Source organism: Equus przewalskii, chromosome 5, assembly GCF_037783145.1.
Source record: "Equus przewalskii isolate Varuska chromosome 5, EquPr2, whole genome shotgun sequence".
NCBI classification, from domain to species: domain Eukaryota; kingdom Metazoa; phylum Chordata; class Mammalia; order Perissodactyla; family Equidae; genus Equus; species Equus przewalskii.
Window position 1 is genome coordinate 81711923 of NC_091835.1, and position 6565 is coordinate 81718487.

The window sequence follows — 6565 nt, forward strand, 5'->3', positions numbered from 1 at the left end:
TAATGATATCTAGAAGTACTAGAGAAGGTTAATAATTCCCATGGTGAATATAGATATTAGGCTCTGGAAAGCTGTGGGTGGATTTCAGTTTTATTGAGTTTCCAGAGTTACTACATAATTGAAACACTATACATATTACAATTCACATTTTATAGCTATTTTTTCAAATACTCCAGAAGAGAAAAGAATGTTTTCCACTATTAACAGAATATTTTTCTTTTTTTTTTTTTTGCAAAAAATAAAAGCAATTTGACAACTGCCAGATCGAAATTGGCATATATTTTACATGACAATAAAATATTTCACAGGGAATTGCTATAAATGGCATCTAGCCCAGAACAGAAAAGATTTAGTCATCTAACTTCCATCCTCTCTATTGTTATTTATCACCCTTACAAGAGTTTCATACAGTTTATCACAAATAGGTATTACTTCCACCCTCAGAGAAGGTTTTGTAGATAAGCCTCTAGCCATTATTTTCATATTCAGAAGTCAGAAAAATGTGTCTATATATATTCTTCTCTAATTCACTTCAGTCAATAAATTTCCATCGGAAACTGAAAGATAATATTAAATGGAATTTTACCAGATATACCATATTAAGCATATAGAATTTGTGTTATAAATTTGATATCTGATTTTTTATGGAACTATGCAAAGCACTTACACATTGTAATACACTAATGTTTATTTAGCAACTATCATGCGCCACTTACTTTCATGAACACTAACACAGTTGCATTTGTTTTAATTTATACTCTGTTTCAATAGAGATTTTAAAGTGGTTTAAAAGATACATCGAATATAAGTGGATGGCATATGTTTTCAAGCCAGGGAGTCTCTTAAAGTCTAAATCGGAACAGATAATTCATTCCCTTCCCTCTCAGTTGCTTACATTGCTCACGTCGGTCACAGTTCCAGCTCAAGCCCTGTGTGTCTACCTTCCCTCTTCCTGAAATGTTTTTCTCCCAGACAGCTACAAGGCTTGCTCCCTGACCTCCTTCAGGTCTTCGCTCAATTCTTCTTCGCAGTGAGGGTTCCCTGCCCCATATTTAAAACTATACCCTCCCCCACCCTGCTCTGATGCTCCCCACCTCCCTTCCTGCTTTATTTTGATCCGTAGCATTTATTGTCATATCTTTCACTTTTGCGCTTAATCCTCTCTTTCATCTCCTCATCTCCACACTCCCTAAAACTAAGTTCTGTGAGCCAGGATTTGTCTGTTCTGTTCGCTGCTCTATCCCAAGGACCTAGGACAGTGCCTGGCACTTATTTGGCACTCTATGCGTATTCGTTGAATCAATTAAGAGCAACCCCCCCAAAACTCCCCTAAAAAACCCTATATGAGAAACCCTATATATTAGATATTTCACAGTTAATCTTTACCAAACACTAGGAAATAAATATTTGTAATGTTTTTCCCAGCTTCCCTCCTTTTTTTTTTTTTTTTGAGGAAGATTAGCCCTGAGCTAACTACTGCCAATCTTCCTCTTTTTGCTCAGGAAGACTGGCCCTGAGCTAACATCCATGCCCATATTCCTCCACTTTTTTATATGTGGGACGCCTATCACAGCACGGCTTTTGCCAAGCATTGCCATGTCCGCACCCGGGATCGAACCAACGAACCCCAGGCCACCGAAAAGCAGAATGTACTAATTTAACTGCTGCACCACCAGGCTGGCCCCCCCCAGCTTCCCTCCTTTTAAGGTCACTCTCCTCCAACATGGTATGAAAGAGACACTTCTCTGGACCTCTATGCATTTGGCTCCTCATTGCCACCTGAAATTCCAAATCTACTGCCATTCCCACATGATGCTCTCATCTCCACACGAATACCAGGAAGAAGTGAATGTGGGGTGGCCTCACTCCCAACTGCTGGCTCTTTATTCCCCACTCACACACTAAGGCTCATAGAAGTTAAATTACTCATATAAGATCATAGAGCCAAGGTCTGAACTCATGTCTTACTCTACCATACTCTCCTTTCAGACTATAAAGTGCATATATAAACATACATTTGCCAACACATACATAACACAGGGAATCTAAGTTCTCAATGAGCTCGTATTTGTTGAGAAAAAAGAAATACATGAACTTATGATTTTATTTTTGATTAAAAAAATATGACAAAGATGATTGGAACTATGTTTTCCCCTTGACCTTGAAAGCAAAGATGATGTCCTGTTTTTGTTTATATCCCCAACACTAAGCACAGTGGTGGTGAGTGAAAAAGTAAATATTCAGGGCTAACCTCATGGCCGAGTGGTTAAGTTCACACGCTCTGCTGCGGCCGCCCAGGGTTTCACCAGTTTGAATCCTGGGCGCGGACATGGCACCGCTCATCAGGCCATGCTGAGGCGGCATCCCATATGCCACAACTAGAAGGACCCACAACTAAAAATACACAACTATGTACTGGGGAGGCTTTGGGAGAAAAAGGAAAAATAAAATCTTTAAAAAAAAAAGAAAAGAAAAGAAAAAGTAAACATTCATCCCCATGAATAGGAATTTACTTCTTAAATCATGAATATGGGAATACAAAGCACTCCTCTAAAATGAGGTTTTACCCTATGTGTGTGATGCAAGTTGGAAGTTGCCATAAGTATAAGAGGTATTGTGATATTTGGCAGATATTTAGCTTCACAAATAAATTAGCTGTAGATATTCAAAACAGTTCGTGGGATTCAGCCAAATGGTAAGTCTGGAGTAAAACAGACTATAAAGATGGAGAATTTGGTTACAGACACTGCTCTTTGGGCTGTGGAGAAAATCATCAGAGTCAACAAGCTAGTTTAAGATTCTGTAGGTGATTTCAAAAAGAAAGGGGATGATATAATGGTCCTTGGACAAAAAGTCATGTCAACCTGGAAATAATGCCTGGAAAATACCTGTTGAAGGAGAGGAAGGGCAGTGTGCCCAGGTGGGGTTTTATACCAGACCATGCTGGCAGGAGGCTAGAATGGGGTGGTAGGAGCTGCGGTAGGCAGAATAATGGTCCCTGAAGATGTCCACGTCCTAATGCCCAGAACCTGTGGAGACGTCACCCTATATGGCAAAAAGGACTTTGCAGGTGTGCTGAAGTTGAGGATCCTGAGATGGTGAGACTATCCTGGATTATCCAGGTGGGCCCAAGTGAAAGAGGGAAACAGGAGAGTCAGAGTTAGAGAAGGAGACGTGCCAACAGAAGCAGAGATTCCAGTGACATGCTTTGAAGACAGGAAAGGCCCACAGGCCAAGGAACACAGGCAGCCGCTAGGAGCTGGAAGAGGCCAGCAAACGGTCTCTCTTCTCGAGCCTCTAGGTGGAGCACAGCCCTGCTGACACACTGATTTTAATCCAGCAAGACTCATTTTGGACTAGTGACTCCTAGAACTTTAGGGTAATAAACTTGTATTGTTTTAAGCCACTAACTGTGAGAAAATTTGTTACAGCCATGATAGGAAACAGATACAGAAGTCCAGTTATCAGTCATTATCTCGGTCCAAAGAAATAATTTTTACAGAGGAAAAGGCTAACCAAGCAAAAGAATACATCACAAAGAATAAGATTAATACATTTGACTGTGTAAAATTTCCATACGTCCAAAGTAAAAGACAAATGACAAACTGAGAAAAATACCTGTGACGAATGTGACAGAGAGAGAAGAAATCATCTTAGTACTGAAAAAGAGCTTTATCAAATTAGAAGAAAATAGCACCCTGAGAAAGGTGGGCAGAGGACGGAAATAGATACTACCAGGAAGAATGCAAACGGGAATAAACATACGTTTAAAAAATCATCTCATTTTAAATGAAGAAATGCAAATGCAAACAAAACTGAGACAGCATTCTTAATTTACGAAACGGCAACAAACGTTTCTTCCTTAAATCACATTCAAAGTCAGCAAGAATTCCACCAGACTGTCAGTCTTAGGTAACGTGGTGAAAGTATTTTATTATGAGTTCTTTATGAAAAACATTCGCTAATATGTATTAAAAAGTGTTCGCAATCTGATCCAGTGACTCTATGTTTTTAAGGGATTGGGCTGGTGGCGTCTTTCTGCCCTCCACAGCACACCTCACCTGGCTCCTTCTCCACGTCGTTTATGGGTTAGATCCGGGGGCTCCCTTGGTGTCTAGTGTCTAGTTGAATTTAGCCAATGGGGCACTGAAAGGAGAAGAGAGGGCAAAAGCAGTGAGACTTGGGGGCATTGACTTCCCACCACCTGTGCCCTCCCTGCTGCCATGGTTCTGTGAGTGGCTTTGTTCCTCTCAGCCAGTGGTCCTCAAACTTCAGTGCATCAGGATCATCTGGGGGCCTTGTTTCTGATTCAGTAGGATGGGGTAGGGCCTGAGAATTTGCATTTCTAATAGGTTCCCAGGTGTGGCTGATGCTGCCAGTCCAAGGACCACACGCTGAGAAGCACAGCTGTAAGGCTGCGGTTGCCTGTGGGACGGCCCCCACTGCTCAGCTGAGGCTTGCTCTGTGCTCCAGGAACACTGCAGGAACACCCGCTTCTGCCTCCCATCCAGGCATAGTGAGGGGTTGTTTGCCAATCCTTGAGTACTTCCCCATTCCTTGTGGATTCCTTTAACCCTCCCCACCCTTCATTGAAGTCGCTTGACTTCAACATTTTGAATATGCCATCAGGTTCCTGCTAAAATCCTGGCTGATGTAGGGATTTATCCCAGGGAAATCATCAAAGATGCAGACACAGACTCAGGTGTAAGAATGTTCTTTGCAGAACGATTTACAATAGCAAAAACATTAGAAACAAGGTGCATGGTCAACAATAGGGGAAAGACGGAATATCACACAGTTACAAATGACCGACTGCATAGCTATATTGACTAGCCTGGGAAATGCTCATGATGCGATGTTTACATGAGAATAAGACATAAAACCATGCTTAGAGAATGCTCCCAATTTTGTAATTTATGTGAAGATGTGCTTGTATGAGGTTCAAATTGAGCTGAAATTGGAAAGAGAGAGTAGTTTCAATGACAATGACTACCTACATAGAATTAATACCATGTTAAATATAATATAAATATTTATATTTAATTTAAATTCCATTATGTTGAATTAATAAAATTAAAATGTGCTTAAATATAAAGGAATAGGAATTATATGCTAGCAATGGAATTAATTCTTCATCACCACCTTTCTATACAGGCCCTTTGAAAAATCTGGACTCAGACAGATTTAATCCACAAATACTTACTGATTGCCTGTCCTCAAGGAAGTCACAGTCTCGGAGGGCACATAAGACACAAATAAACATGCAATGTGGAGTAATAGAAAGAACCCAACTTGGAATTAAAACACCAGAGTTTGAGTCTGGGTTTTGACACAGCCGCAATCAAGCAGTCCATGAAATCTTGTGCAGGGTATGCAGGAGAACTCAAATTGTAAAGCTCAATTATCTAATCAGGGCATCATGAAAAGTTGCTTCATCAGAGTCTAAATGTTCTGTGACAGGCATAGCAAACACGTGTTTACCAAGTGGAGTTAACATTAGTCTATCCTTTTAATTCTTCTCCGCTTCAGAACAGACGTACACATTGTTCTCCCTGCATGTGCATAATTACAAAAGTTTTGGCATCTTGTTTACATTGAGAATGAAAATTAAAAAAACAGAGGGGATGGTTAAAACAGAGGTGGGATTATTCTTAGAGAGAAAATAGGCATCTTATCCCTGACTCTCAATTAGGGGGGGTTTCCACAAGACGAACTGGAAAGGCTGCTTAGGAATCTAGCTTATGGAAAACAAGTAATACCACATTTGTATAAGCCAGAGACAGAATGATTTTAAAAATCATACAACAGAAAGAAAGGCAACCCAATAATGGACTAACGGCATCAAACTGATAACGACTGAGGGGTTCAATAAAATTTGAATATAGGATAAAAAGGAAATATTGAATTGAGGAAAATGAGCAACCAAGATTAGCAGTGAGATTTCCAATTCTGACATTTTCCTCTCTGATTGCAGCACCCTGGTATTCTAATTATTCCAATCTTTCACTCTCACTGAACCTACTATTTGTCCAAATAATAAATTCAATTTTTTACTTCTCCCTGTTCTTTCCGAATATCTACCTTATGCAACTTCATTTCCCCTCCTCCCCAGGGTGCCTGTGTGCACAGCCTTGCCAGTGGTGTTCTGGTCTGAACACTAGTCTGACTCTCTCATCAGTAGGGAAACCTGTGCCACAGCCTGCTTGCCAGACTCGGAGCTGAGGAGCCCCTGACATCTGTTTTCTCTGCTCATACTCAGAAGCTGCCAAAGCCAGCTGTAGAATCACAAACTAATCTCACCTTCTGCCTAAAACGGTGACGAAGGACATAACGAAAAACCCCTCCCAATTTCCTCCTACTCAATCAGGAAAATATATTAAGTGAGGAAAATCTTCTATGGACACACAGTAAAATAACAGATATAGTCAGATTCTGTTAAGAAACAAAATAATCCTGCCTATCTTGCTGTGAAGTAGGGTTGAAAAATAAGAACCTTGTTCTTGTTCATTACTTGTTGCCATGTGACCATGACTCAGTCACTGAAGGCACTGACGTTCCACCCATT

The 6565-nt window shown here is 40.5% G+C and overlaps 1 long non-coding RNA gene across 2 annotated transcripts in view; it reads right to left on the reverse strand.

Annotated features, from left to right (window-relative positions):
* Nucleotides 1-6565, reverse strand: part of LOC139083411 (uncharacterized) — a 53246-nt gene that overhangs the window by 19938 nt on the left and 26743 nt on the right. For both annotated transcript variants that reach the window (XR_011540113.1, XR_011540112.1), the window contains exon 2: nt 4062-4146. This is a non-coding gene — a long non-coding RNA (uncharacterized lncRNA). The remainder of the gene's footprint in view (nt 1-4061; nt 4147-6565) is intronic.